The 15,835-nt window shown below is 29.6% G+C and overlaps 1 long non-coding RNA gene across 1 annotated transcript; it reads right to left on the bottom strand.

Annotated features, from left to right (window-relative positions):
- Positions 1-12,859: 12,859 nt before the first annotated feature.
- On the bottom strand, positions 12,860-13,674 carry LOC134261173 (uncharacterized). Its single transcript, XR_009990760.1, has 2 exons — positions 13,529-13,674; positions 12,860-13,248 (listed from the first exon to the last, which is right to left on the bottom strand). It is a non-coding gene; the product is annotated as an uncharacterized LOC134261173 (long non-coding RNA).
- Positions 13,675-15,835: the final 2,161 nt, after the last annotated feature.

Below are 15,835 nucleotides of genomic sequence, written 5' to 3'. Positions count from 1 at the left end.
GGATTCTTCTCATATTTCTTATATTCACAGAATCTTGATTTTCTGAATACTAAATATTCAGACTGTGTACACTTATTAAACATCCAAACGAACCGGTGTTATCAGCCTTGATTGATTTTCGGTCAAGGTCGTTTGAAAGTCAGTCCTAAAAATAGTACTTTTACACATAGAAATTTTGAAATTTACGCATAGAAATAAATTTTGCTGACAGAAAAAAATATCTTGCTCAATAAAATTAAAATTGTATTTGCTGACAAGGTCATTGAGTTTACCATAGAGCTTATAAAATGAAGACTTTAAACGAGACTGTTGATAGTCTTGTTTCATCAACTTGTTTGTCAATCATTTACCTTATCTTTTTCTCTTTTGATTATGTGTATAAAAAAAACAAACAAACAAACAAACAAATTTTGATTTAATAACATGTAAAAGGCGATGATTACAAGCAGTAATCAATTTCATACATCCAATGAAGTATAGGACTTATTTATGGACCATGGTAACCCATAATGAAAACAGGGCACAAATATATTTAAATTGCACCCAATCTTCTAAAGATGTGAATAAATGTCTTTTGTAAGAAAAAAAATGATACTCGCAGTATAAATAAGGAATTACTTATTTTTAACGTGGGCATGTAACCTAATGCAAAGTGAACTAAAGCACTTCTCAACATATGACAAATGATTCATATCTCCGGAAATATGGTACGTTAAAAATACGTATTTCGAATTTCCTCTGTCATTTTATTCCAATTATATTTTAAATTAACCTATACCTTTTCACAGTTTTGTATTGTTTGTAGCTTAATTTAGATAGATCGTTGATTTCATTGGATTGCAATTTGCCTTTCGGTAAGATATGACACTCACAAAATGAATGTGTTTATTATTTTTATTTAATGAAAATTTGATGCTAAAAATAGATTCCTATGCATGGAATTGAGAAATTTTGAAATTGATGTTTTGGAAAAATGGAATTTATTAAAAAAACAAGTAATTATTTCATGTTAAAGCAATGTATAAAGTAAAAAAAATAACAAACTTTTGATCACAAAATGACACAAAAATTTCATTATAAAATTTCCTTAAATTGTATGAAGTGATATTTTAGTCTTTGACAATCTCAATTTCATTTAATTCTTTTACTTAAATTATATATTCAGGAAAAAATATGTTTACAACCATAGGAAAGATAGATGTTGAATGAATCATTTACAACAAAAAAATAAAGGCTATCATATTTATTAAATGGCCAAGTTATCTCGAATTTCCTCATTTGTAAACATTAATTATCATTGAAAAAAGAAAATGCTTTAAATATATCATATAGGTGTGTTTTAAGAGACAGGACAGGCGGTTAGATAATACATTTTCTCTAAAATGTGATATGATGTATTTTTTTGGAAATAATTGCTGAAATTATTGCCATGTTTCAAAAAAATCTTTTAAAAGTTCAGTCCGAATTTCCTCTGTTATAAAATATACTGGTTTCATTATTTACAGAAAAAGTAAAGGTTCGGGAACGGATTACATGTATATTTTTGCTGAGTTATAGGCCAAAACTTTATGTTACATGTATATTATAGAATCTTTTTATATGTTGTACATGAACTATATGACATGTATATAAATATTTATCAGCGCCAACATAATTACAATAATTGTCAAGGGTGCAACATACTAGTAAAAGAATCACCAATTGTTCATACAATTTTATACAATACACTGCATCTAGATTTTGAGGCTATACATATATCCCACAAAATAATTTACACAATAATACACAATAAATATGTATTACAATGATTTCTGAATATATCGTATTTCTTAATAAATAAGTGTTATTTTCAGTATTTCTGTACATTCAATGACTATCAAAGATATATGAGACAAATTTGATACTTTTCCTTTCAAGAAAAAAATACATCAACTTCCTTTCGAAAGTTAACTTATAATAATTGTACTTTTGTAGCTAAATAAAAACGAAATACATCTTAAATCTCTCCTGTGTAACAAATAATTTACAAAATCTTTCATTAGGGAGTGTTTATAGGTAAATCCCCTTTTTTTGTGGCAAGGTTATGTGCACCAAGTCTCAAGCTGTTAATGATTGGTCTCTCTGTTCTTTTTTTCTTTTTTTTGGGGGGGGGGGATATCAGTGTAATTCACAGCATCTGAAATCATCAAAAACAACAATAACTTGAATAGCATTTTAGTTTGGAGAATTATGAACCTTTTCTCTTTTGAATATTGATCTGATATTGTTTGTTTAAATGCTTCTCAGATATGATTTTTAATGAATTTGTGGAAAAATCTTAACTTGCTGAAAAATGAGAATATCTTTTTAGTTCACCACTCACTTGACATGCGAATTTCTTGCTGAACATCTGTTCACCTCTGAGAGTCCAATTTTTTTGCCTACAATAATAAAAAAAAGGATTAAATATATGCATAGCAGTAAAAATGCTGCATTACATGTAACAGTATATTTTACTTTCAAGTTAAATACTAAAATCTGATTAGTTTAGATGCATCTAAAAATCCTTTTTGTTATACTTTTAAAATTTGTTCCTATACAAAATTATAAATTTCTAATGTTTTGCTGAGCGGGCATAAAACAATTGATATGAATTAAACCACTGACTGTGTTCTCAAGCAAATAAATTTCGACAATCCTCAAACCAAATTGTCTGCCTTTGGCGTATCTGTCTCAGGCAGACACTTTGGATCTTGGGTCTGATAAAATGCAAGTTGCCCTTGAACTAAGTCAGTAATATTTAAAATTGACATCCCTTGTATCAGTTGACAATGGTTTTCCTCCGGGTGTCAATTTGGATTGTAGCCCTCAAAAACATGCACTATTTATATAATAGTTAGATACAGTTGTGTTCATATTTCTTATAATTATGTACCTCAGTGGTCCATCTGCAAGTAGATTTGTTCAATCACCCTGCCTAAGTCTGGCCTTCAGTCTACTTTCAACTACAAGTAGTCTACTCCTGGGTAAATTAAGTACTGTAGGGCTGTTTGCTCCTAAGAATTAAATATGAACAGTTCTTAGACAACTGTCTTTGAATTAGCAAAAACTGGTTATAAGATTAAACATTCAATCTTATCTGTATTTCATTTATTGATTGATAAAAAAATGAATGAAGTTTTTAATAAATATATCTTATTTTTTACACCACGTTGTAAAAGAGTGTATAATGTCTTATTTAAATTTGTACTATAAAAAAAAACATTTAAAACCTAAAAACACAGAAAAATACAATAATATATAAATAATTTATGAACCATTGTGTTTCATTTTGCTTCATAAATTAGACAACTGTTTGTCTCAATGTTATTGATTTTTCCACACAATATATAGGCCTACTCATTTTTCACTTTGATTTGTACCCCAAGGGAACATCTTACTTTTTTAAAAACTTCATGATTGCTGTGTCTTTAACAAATAAGGCTAGTTAGTAATGTAACTTGTTGAAATTATATACAAAAAATGCTATTTTTGTGAATAATTATTAGTCATAAAACTGACGAACACACGGAAATGATAAATTTTAATCCTCAAGTGTTGAATAGTCGCGGGAACATCATACGAAATTATGGGAATACATCAATCTATAATATCCTTGCTAATTCCCATTTATCAGTAAAAACCACGTAATTCAATTTCAAAATTATGAATTAAATTGTCAGACATACGTATACATAACTAACTTACATGTACAATCTCACTGCACAGTTACCCGACATGACATTAGGCGATCGAGGCAACTTGGGTCTGAAATCTCGCATGTTTGTGACCTTCAACAGTCCTGTGATTTGCATTTTACGACTTTCAAAATCTATGGAGACCCATTGACGACGTAAAATGCTGACAAGAATCCATCCTTAAAATTCGCAAAGAAATCTCTCATAGTTTGAAGTTGGAAGTACGATAAATACAGTCACAACAAAAACTTAATCACAATGAAATATTCAATGAAAATCTTAGCTGAGTATCGAACATCAGAATGTCACGTGGGTAAGGTGATTATAATATCAATCGATGATGCTCGGTGACCGGTTAATGTAGTACCTCTCTTGACCCTAGATTGGGGACATTTCTTTTTAATTTGATATGAGCAGCAACTTGGCCAACGTTGTTCTTTGGATATGTAGAAGTTTAAATTAAAATACATATTCTGTGCAAATGAGACCGATGGCCAAATTGTGGTTCGATGTAAACAATCTTGAAAACTAGCATATATACATGTATATGAATAACAATAGAAATATGACAAAACTGTAAGATTCTCATCTTAAAAGCTAGTGTCGTATGGTATTATTTTATAATTTCATGTAATATACTATACCGAAACCTCCTCGTTAGACATTGTTTAATACCTATTAAACATAAATTTAATGAATTTTGGAAAATCATTTTCTGCAAAACAACGGGATCCAAATCCCATAGCTTAAGTGCAATTATTCCTAAATCCTGTTCAGAGTCATTGCGAAATGAGGTATATATATATCTATAAAATTTTAAGATCCTTTAATTATGATCGATTTGATAAACATATTTTTTAGGCAAATAAACTTTTCTGATGATTAGTCATTCAAATTTACTAAATGGGTTTGTCTGCATAATCAAAAGAGTTTTATGTATAGTTATATTTTTATTAGATGTAAGTACGTGTAATCAGCTAATTTTTTTTTAAAATAAGATCAATTTAAGACCAATTACTAATTGGCATTCAATTTTAAAGCATCTAATTAAAAGTTAAACAGTGAAGAACGTTAACCCGGTAGCTTTCATGTGTTTCTTATAGACTAAGTCTAATTTTAATCACCTTTGATTGTTAAATCGTGTTTATATAAGGAAAATGAAATTGGATAACATAGTTTTATTTCAAGAATTTATATTTTATTTTGAGTTTTGGTTTTTTTTGTAGTATTTTTCCGTTGAAGAACATTTTTTTATCAAATATTTTTCAGTTTGCCCTGGTGGTTGGCTGCCTTTTGATGGTCATTGTTATCTTTTCAATAAAACCACAAGCTCCTGGATCGATGCAAAGGTACACATTTTATATTGTTAAACCATATGAAATATTTTAGAAAAATATGTATAATATGTTTTTTTTATTATTAACATATTGTAAAAAGGTTTGTTAAGGCAGCACACGGATCAGACTTCGATTAATTAACGCTTTTTCATTAACATGTAACTTTGATATACCGGAAAAGTCATGAATAAAACATCATAATGCATTCTAGAGACTTCAATTGAACTTAAATTTAGTTACTACAACACCTCGAGGCCACCACGTGCCGCCTATAATAAGAAAACACTACCCCACGCAGCACACTTAAGATTACAAATGGAAATATCATGGATTTTTTAAAATAAAAAAATACATATACATTCTTAATTAGGATGCCCGATTCTTTTTTAGGAGTTTACTGATATTAAAAGAAATGTAATGTGCTTTAAATCTACATGTCGGGGACATTTAGATTTTTGATTTAAACTTGTCATGTGATGTAAACGTCACGTGAGATTGGCAATTATACTTGCAGTTTAGAGGTCATCTGCATATATAAATTTCAATATTGCAAAATTCATAACTAAGTTATAAATTTTAGTTTATTTTATTATCCTTTTTAACATTATATGTAGTTTTTGAAAAATTGCTGCAAACTTACATAGATTCCCTTTGTTAATTGGTAAATTTTAATTTGTTGGACGGCTGGTTGAATATTTTGCTGGTCAACTACATTAAATATAGCTATAATTAATTTATTTGCCAGATTTCAAGAGGTTCAAAGCAATTTTCAAATATCTCTAATGCTTCTTGAGTTTATGGGTAAAATTTTGCAATAAATCGATTTGTTAGGGCCATTCCGTTACTTTTTCAATGAATATGCATACAAACACACGATAGTATCGCTTGTCTGGAGAATGCACGTACAGTTTATAATTAAAATACTGAAATAGACATAGCATTTAAGTTAACGGCTTTTCATTTTACTGCAAATTGTATTTTATTTGAGAACAAAAGACATTTTTATTGTACAAAATGTGACTTGATCAGCCTCTCACTGTGTAAAAACTTCGTGATGAGGTCACATTGACAAGTGCATTGCAATCGATACTTGGTTTATATGATGCTGTGTGGGATTATATGTTGTTGTGTGGGATTTGACAAAGAAAAAACTGCATGAAATAGTAAATTTGTCTGCAGTATACACTTTACAGCTATCCAGCTGTTTGAAATACGAAATATTTTCATTTTGTGATATTTTGAAGACCTTATATTATGATTGACGTCATAGTAAACATTTCCCGTACAAATTAGGCCCCTCTCCTAATTGTAACCTTAACTGTGCTACACAGGGATAATCAATTTCAATTGGTATTTATAGTTATGTAAAACATTTAGTATTTAGAAAAGTGGAAATAGAATTCGACTGTTCTATCAAAGAAATGATTATTAAAAACTTTCTGACAAATACTTTCCAAAAATTTAACATTTTGATTTTAGAACGAAAAATTATACTGATTATTGTTAACCATACGATTCTAGTAGCACTATCCAAAAACAAAAAAAAAATAAAAAACGTTAGAGAGAAACAAAAATTAAGTTTCAAAGTAAGTTGGGTACTGTTAAACTTTTTCAGCTTTTTTGTTACATGAACGACGAAGAGGAAAGGCTAATCAGCAAGTAAATACACTGTCTGCTGTTGTTGTACGAAGAAATTGTAGAATGATATTGACATACCTTTTCATTAGCTTTATTCTCATATGAATCACTAATGATATTATCATTCAAATGTTTTTAAACTCCTATTTGATGTGTTTTGTTGACATGAATTGTCGTAACGTTTCACTGTCACTCTGCTAATATTGATCAACTGTTATGACGTCACAGTTATCGTATATAACCCCTATTATAAATACCTAGTACTTAGATACCGGTTATATTTTGCTTCTGCGTATTTTATATTACCATTTTTGCAACTTCAAATCATACTTATATATCTTTTTTTTTTAAATTGTCATCTCTAAAGTTCACGTCATATACCTTACTTTACGTCATATCTTATAGGCAATGAAAAATATTTGGCTGTAACCTTAACATATTTGCATAACTCATATCATAAAACATACAAATATAACATTTGTATTACATATTTTAAAAACATGTAAAACCTTTTGGGTTGGGAATATGACTATCATATTCTTTAAAACAGGAATTAAATATTGTTAAAATATATATACCATATCTTTAAAATATATCTAAAATGTTGTAAAAATATTTCAAATATAATTAAAACATCAAAAATTTTTGAGAAAAAACGTTTCAGAATACCTCAATTTGTTTTCAATTAGTTTCCATTGTTCCGCACTTTCCCAGCTAAACTCACATGTATCTACAATGCATCAAAGTATAAATTTGGAATTTATCGGATAAACACTAGTTAATTGTTAATTTTAAAACTTTGGTGTAACGGTGATATCTTGAAGTGTTCAAAACATTTAGTAATTAATTATTATTTAATCATTAATTAAGAAATTATAAGTTTATTGAAACTCTTTTTAACTAATGAGTGTTTTCTTAAAAATTTCAGTTATCAAACTTAATAGTGCATTGTTGCAACCACTATTGAAATAACGACCACTTTTGAAGTAATTATATCAATAGTGGTTGAGAGTACATTTCAATAGCAAAAGTAGTTAGTAGCCACTATTGAAATACGACTACTATTGAAAAATTTATATCAATAGTGGTTAAGAATGCATTTCAAAAAAAACATAGTTAGTAGCCCCTGTTGAAATCTCACCGCTATTGAAATAATTATTTCAATAGTGGCTGAGAGTACATTTCGATATAATAATCATAAAATGCAACCACTATTGAAATACAACCACTACTGAAATTATCATTTCAATAGTGATAGAGAGTATTTGACATTTAGTATAATCCATATGTTTCAAACGCTATTGAAATAAAACATTCTACTGAAATAATAATTTAATAGTGGTTGAGAGTGCATTTAAATATGGTAACCATGAAGATTATCAACCATCTATTGAAATATACTACCAGTAGGACTAGAAAAGTTTCACCGCGTCCAAGTGAGTAATTATTTCAATATATATTGTCTCCTGCTGTATGACAAACACTATCAAAATCACTAATTTTATCCATATTGAAAACTTAATTTTAAAAGTGAACATTATTTAAATAAGCAGTTGCAATTTATGTTTGTAATTGAAATGAATATACAAACTATTGAAATAATTATTTCAAAAGTAGTCGGATTTCAATAGTGGTGACTATAGAACTATGTTTTGTTATTGAAATGCGATCTCAACTACTAATGAAGAAATATATCAATATCCAGTATTTCAAGGACCAGTGGTTATAAGCTTTGTTTGCTATTGGAATGCATCCTCAACTACTACTAGATATAATTTTTCAATAGCGGTTGTATTTGGGGCAAAATGGTGGTTACTCACTATGTTTGCTATTGAAATGCATCATACCACTGATACAATTATTTCAATAATGGTCGTTATTTCAATAGTAGTTGCAACAGTGCATAATTCTCAACTGCTTATTCTGGAATCAATTTTATGGTCAGGCAATTAGTATTTTAATAATAGCAAAGTGTGTTTTAAATTCTCTATCCAACAAAACAAGTGAATGATAATTGGTTATGATTTTTTTTTCATATTAGGAAAATTGTGTAAAGAAAGACGCTTTTCTGGTAGAAGTGAACACAATAAAGGAAAATATAATTCTTAAAAAAACTTTCTTAGATTTCGATAACAGCAGTAAGTAATGGTTTTACTGTTTGCGGAATGAAGATTTGTATTCATAATTATGTTATTTCCTAGGACATCTACTTGTGATCTGTGTTTAGTTTTCATTGATATCTTTTCCCCTGTAAAATACATTAAGATATGAATAAAATTAACGTATCGCCACCTGTCAATCACAACAATATTTCAACCAATCAAATAATTTTGTTTATTCTGCGCCTTCATTAAACGCTTGCTCCGACAAACACTCGCAGTGGGTTGAGTAGTAGACAATAAACAAATTGAACAAATAAGTCCATTTAATTTATCATAAAAGGATGCAGTTTGGGAAAGTGTAACACCTACGACAGGTATCCCAACGGGAATTATGGATGTTTTGGGACCGCGATGATTCGGGACACCGACCTTTCGGGACCTGACAACACGTTTCTGGACTTGGATTAACACGTTCCTTTCAGTCAAAAAATGAAACAAAATTTGATTACTTGTTTTTTATGTTTATACATATCTTTATTAATGTGTTACAGATACACAAAAATCGGTATTGGGTGTAACTTATTCGTAAATCTATGCATAGTATGAATAGAGATATTCAAACTGTCATCGATCATTAAATTTAACATGCGAATATACCTATGTGTCATCACTTCATAACACTTCGACAAACGTGCATGTTGTCCATTCAAAACTATTGTCAAAATATGTACACATTTATTTAAAAAGAGAACTATGAGCATTTTTGAGTTATTAATTTTCACATTTCTCGTTTATATTGTTGTTTCTCGTTTATATTGTTGTCTCCTGTCTGATAGTTACTAGTTGCTTTTTTTTTACAATTTTTTTTACTGCATACCCGCGTAGGGGTTATGTCCATTAACTTTTATTTTAACTCATTTTGTGGGAGGGTTCATTAAGTCGGATTTTAATCTATCCATTGAAATGATTCTAATTTTTTGTTTATATTTATATCTGTTTAAATAATCAATTAAAGTACCATTAAGGAAAGATTAATTATTATATTTTTTTTGATGTCGATTATTAATTTTCTTCTACGTTTCATTTGTTTTCATGGAACAGCCATTTTCTGATTAAGAAATCTGTACAGGCAAAGAAAAAAAAACAAGGAATGCAAAAAATCCTTTTTCAGTTGTCAACTAAATAGTGTAATACCTTGATGAAAGTTAGAGGCGAAAGGTATATATTTTAATTATTCTTGAAAAATATTTCATATCATTGTTTATATTGTTGTTTCTCGTTAAAGAGGTATCTTGACTTGTCTGACAATTTCATGTACCAGTTGCTTTTTTTACGAAAATGTGTGTACTTACATACCAAGTATTCATAGGCTGTCCATTAAAAACAAGGAAACATATCATGAGCTTTTAACTGATTTTTGGTGCTAAATCCATTACGAAAAGTTTGAATCATCTTGTGACAAAGACTTTTCCGACATAGGTTCTACCTTAAGATTGAAGTTTATAACACAGTAACTACCGATTTCGTATTGAAACATAACTTAAGTATTTACTTAATACATGTATATTACATGTAAAATATAAAGTTTTAGACTTGTAAAATCGATACAAGCATTATGCTTGAATGATTTTGAGGATACAATTATAATTTTTTACTGATTTTGAATTCTAGGAATCTGGATTCATTTTGTTGTGTGCTATGCAAAAAAAAACATCCCATATTCATGTCTTATTTTCTTAATTTTTCAAAAGAACATGTTATGTTTAAAATTGGTTTTTCCCTAATTTCCCAACAACTTTGAGAACGAAACATCTTTACATAACAAAGTGGGATGATGCACCATGTTACATAAAAAGGCCATTTATTTGTGAAAAAGTGTTGTAGATTGTTTTTCATGAAAACTTCCTTTTTATCTTTCTATATGAACTTGCAGATTAAGGGAATACTTTAGAGAATTTCTAATAGTTTGTATGAGTTTGCATGTTTATAAATTATCGCTAAAAATTGATCACTAAACCCCCAAGTACTAGGAATTTCGTGAGATAGTTCCAATTTCTTTTTCTTATGAGCGAGATTAAAATTCAAAAATTTCGGTTATTGGATTATTTATTTTCAATGGCATATTATTATACCTGAGAACATTCAATAGCTCGCAATTTACATGCCAAAATAAATTCTCACGAATAAAAAGCAACGTGTAAAAGATGTTTGCATTCTTATTCGAGAGTTTAAAGGGATTATGTTAAAGCTGCATGAATGAGACCAGTTCTAATAAATTCATAATGGAAACATGTCACAAAACATGTCATTTTGTTTTTCATTTAAAAACTCTTTGCTCTTGTATACATAGAAATTATACTGCATACATGGAAAATTTACCCGTGGACGAACATGACTTGAAATGGAATGGGTTTAATTGATTGATTGATTGTATATTGTTTAACGTCGTTATCGTTATTTTTTCACTCATATGCAGTCGCAACCGTAAGCTTTTGTGAAGTAAATTTTGACTTTTACTCGGCACTGAGATCGATGATTAAAGCAGTGAAGGATCTTTATCGTGCCAACGCCTGCCGCTGACACGGGGCCTCGGTTTTAGTCTCATCCGAAGGACCCGCAACTTTCACTTCAAAGTTTAAGCGCATGGCGAATGAATATATTAACCCTTTTAAACGACTATTCAGTATTGTTTTTCCCGATCACGGATGCGAGCGCTCTTCCGACTGAGCTACCGTGAACGGTGGAATGGGTTTAATATCAAATCAAAAAAATCTTTGCATTTTTGTTATTCTTTTAAGTGTTAATATGAAAGTGAAAGTCAGAAATTAAAACTATGTGACTTAGTGATAGTTTCATCGGCAGCACGACTCTACTCGACTACACTTAGATTTTTAAATTAATCCTAAGTTACTATTTAGAAAAGGCTGTGAATTTGAATGTATATGTTATATATATATATATAGAAACTATCGGTTGAAAATAAATAGATAACAGAGATAACAAAAAGTATTAAGCTCAAAAGTCCATTTAGCAAACTAAAAAAGTTTTACATGTAGACTAGTTAAATGCCATGGAAGAGTTTTGCTTCCAATGATTTTGACCGGTTACAACCTCTGTTGCTTTATGTTTTGATCAAAAAACGAAACAATATTTTCATGACTTCCGTGTGTGAACATTAGCTTAACAAAGAGTATAAAAATCGTCAGTCAACATTTGACTTAATGATATTTGCTGAAAAAAGTCATTGTATCGACCACAGACCATTAAAAAAAACGACTACGTCTTCATGAGGATATCAAAACAGCACAGATATTAAACAAGGGGTACATTAATGAGCAAAGATGCTATTGACGTCGACGAGGGTAAATTTTAAGTAAAAAATGAATATATCACCTATTTTCATTTATCATATTTCAAAATACGCCGGAAAACGTTTATGCATTTTTTTTCTCTCTTATGAAACTTAAGTTCAGCACACTTCTATTTTAGATCTCCTTTTCACCACATCAATTACAAAAATCATTAAATAATCCTCGTTTTAATGTACATCAATGCTACATTTCAATTTAAATTGGCACAACGGTTATGTTTGATTTTATCGTATATTATTAATTCTTTGTAGTTCAGACAATACAAAAACTATCTTTCATCTTTCATGGAATTCTTCCTCATTCATTTCGTGTGATCACAACTTTAGAAGTTTAAAACTCTTACGATACAAAAGAAATAACTTTGTCAGAAAGATTATATTTCAATTGCTGAACAGAAAAATGTGTTTATATTCCAGAATATCTTATTACCATCCTCATTGCTAATGTTAATATTACCTTAAAATACCAGACAAACAATACACCAGAATATGTCTCCTCTGATAATGTCTTATTTGTAAACGTTTGTTAAAAACAAAATATATAAGAAAGTTATCTTTTACAAATTCTTTTCGCTGCCCTCCTTTGACCAACTGGTTTAAAATGAGCAAACTTATTAACTACATGCAAAGCAATAAATATAAAACTTTTCAACTTTCTGAGTGAACTCTAAAATATATAAAAAGACAAAATATTGATACTTTTCCTTTTTTATATTTTTTTTTAAAAGGAAATTTGTGTAAATAATATTTTCAAAAACTGTAATTGTACCCTTATATTTTTAGCGGTTTTATTCACAATTTGTCATACAGCAATCAGATGAATATTTTGACAATATCATTTATCAATGCCGAGATTAATTAGATGTCCCCTCGATAATTCCTTTCACAAACTCTTTTTGTGTGTCTTTTGCTGCATCAGAATCACCGGTCATTGCTTCCACAGCTGATCGCATTTGGGACACGACTGGACATTGTTTGGAAAATTCCTCCTGTGTCCTTTGAGCTCCCTCAAGATCGCCTCCGATAGCTTGGAAGAGAGACTTGACTTGAGAAACTACTGGAACTGCGTTTTCGTTACCCATTTTCTGCAACAAATTGATAGTATGCGACTTACTACGTTAGTACCCCTTTTTCATAGTAATGTATTTATGTGAAATATCCGAATTCAACGTTTGGGCATGATCTGAGTATCACTGAAAAAAAAATAATTAATCGAAAATCGCATCCGTTATATCAAATTTGCTACTGTTTAAAAGTTTAATGTGTATCATGCAACTACTATGTAAGTTATGTAGATAGAATATTACATTTCCTTTAACCTTTCTTATATCAAATCAACTTTCTATTAGAAAAAAAAAATCTTACCTTATGCAACAAGTCCTTTAATATAAAAAAAAATATTCTATAAATTCTGATTCTCTGCTTAAAACTTTTACGTAAAACGCCAACATTTATACAACTTTATTCCTGGAATTTTGCCATCGTTTTATTGTTATTATTGTTTTGGTTTCTCTTTCTAGAAACAAATGAAACCGAAAGTGAGTGAAAGGATAACACAAAGCATAAATACCCAAAAAGATATTTGCGTTTTATTTTCCTATGTTCTCAAGGTCATATATTATTTTCGAATAAACCTGGCAATTTTAGTGGTTGATATTATCTATTCAATCTACCTATAAAATAAAGAGAGCTTAGCTGAATGAAGTTGTTCGTAGTCTTTTTTTTTATTTTTTTTGTTTTCCTTTAAAAGAAATCAAACAGTAAAAGATTAGGTTCTGTTCATATTCTTATCTAAAATAGTCAATGAATTTTATTTCATTATTCAACAGAAACAAACAAGCAATTGGTGTTAAAAATTGTTTATAAGAAAACACGCCTTTAAGGATTAATATTTTATGATCCACCAAGAAGCTGTGTTAAACGCAATCCGCATATAGAATTGTGTTACTCAAATAGAGTGTGCAAGGTTACTGATAAGAGAATGAAGATTGGACGGTAAAGTTTTGTAAATGAAATGTTTGTTATCTTAAAATTAATATACAAGTTTAATGAGCTTGATTATATTAATTTCTTAATTGATGCTTTCATATAACAGTGGATCTTATCCATTGATATCTGCGCAGAGTCATGAAGTGTATGCATGCCCGTCGATAAAAATCAATTCCTTTTCTGAAAATTTTTATGAAACCCCAGTCCAATTGTGTTTTTTTTTTCTAAAATTGGTTATTGCAGCCAATCCAAAAAAGTTTTTAAAAAAGGTAGTACAGAAAGAAGTATTTATAGAGCAGTGACTAATATATTTTTACATATATAGGAATGTACCCGAAGCTACAGCTGTATAAGAAAAACAGAAATTTTATTTTGCAATGATTAATTAAATACATTTGTTTTCTAAATAAACTCAGGAAGAGCGGTTTTTTTTTTTCATTTTACCTCTGTAAAACAATTAAATCTCAGAGTCAGGATATCGCATAACGTACCCAACATTTCCTAGCTTATTTTGTTTCAGTTTGGAAAAGCATTATCATCTGTGATTATTTTACTTTCATCACTGTTAATTTTTTTTATCTCTAACATTGCGATATTCACATAGTAACAAGGTCAGATGCAAGTGTGCATACACGATGCACGTTTTGATGAGGCAGTGCAGTTTTCCATCATTCTATAAATAGAAGTTGTCTTATCAGCTTAAATAATTTGACCGTGTTATATTGGCAGCAAAGAATACCTCCACTCTCACAAATATATTACTGATTTTCTTTAAAAGGTTGTCTGGCATGAGAAAACTGTTTCCGTGATATGTAATTTTGAAAAGAAAAAATATCAAGCGTCATCATCAAGAATCATTTGAGGATGGGGACAGAAATTTTTGAATAAGCGCAATTGATAGACTTGAATTGTTAGACTGGTGAATGTTGAGTTATGATTCGGTGCATTCTTCGCTGAGAAACGATCCTGAAAACCAGGCCTAGCTAACGCTATGAAAGATCCTGTTTAGAAGTCTGCAGTCAATAACTATCTACAGAATGGTACTGAAAATATCAATAAATTTAAAACAATAACCGATTTAATCGGTGAAAAAATGAATTTGAACGAAGGTAACAAATATCATGTAAATCTACACTTAATAACGTATTTTTATTTTTTAGCTTAGATACGCAATATATATCTTTAACTTTTTGTGGAAATAAATTTTGTCACTTTATTAAAACATTCTCTTTTTAAAATTGTATACTGTAGAAGTACTTTTTTCCGCGTGGTATTAATTAACGCTATGTACGCGGTCACAGATAATCCGCGGAAATTTGTCCAAGCGTACTTAATATAAATGTAAGGCATATAGTGACAGTCAAGAAAATCCGCGTAATTTTCTACCCGCGGATTAAACAGAAATTGAGATTCCGCGGAGTTATGACCCCGCGGAAAAAAGTACGTCTACAGTATTTTGATAATTTGATCTCCACCAATATCTTGACACAGAGACTTCAAATGAGAATTAAACTGCACCGAGATCTCGTAACCCACTATCAAAATAAGTGTATACATTCCAAATCTATAAGAGTTCCTTCTTAAGTAATCTCCCTTCCCCATTTCAGAACTTTTTATAAATTATTAAGGAATTCCAACATTCCTGCATGAAGGGAAGAAATAAAGAAATGTCATTTACAGAAA

This window comes from Saccostrea cucullata, unplaced genomic scaffold (assembly GCF_032062105.1).
Source record: "Saccostrea cucullata isolate Sc308-1 unplaced genomic scaffold, CSIRO_AGI_Scuc_v1 ctg12474, whole genome shotgun sequence".
Taxonomy (NCBI): domain Eukaryota; kingdom Metazoa; phylum Mollusca; class Bivalvia; order Ostreida; family Ostreidae; genus Saccostrea; species Saccostrea cuccullata.
Note: the sequence above shows the minus strand (reverse complement) of the source record. Positions and strands in the feature narration are given on the sequence as shown.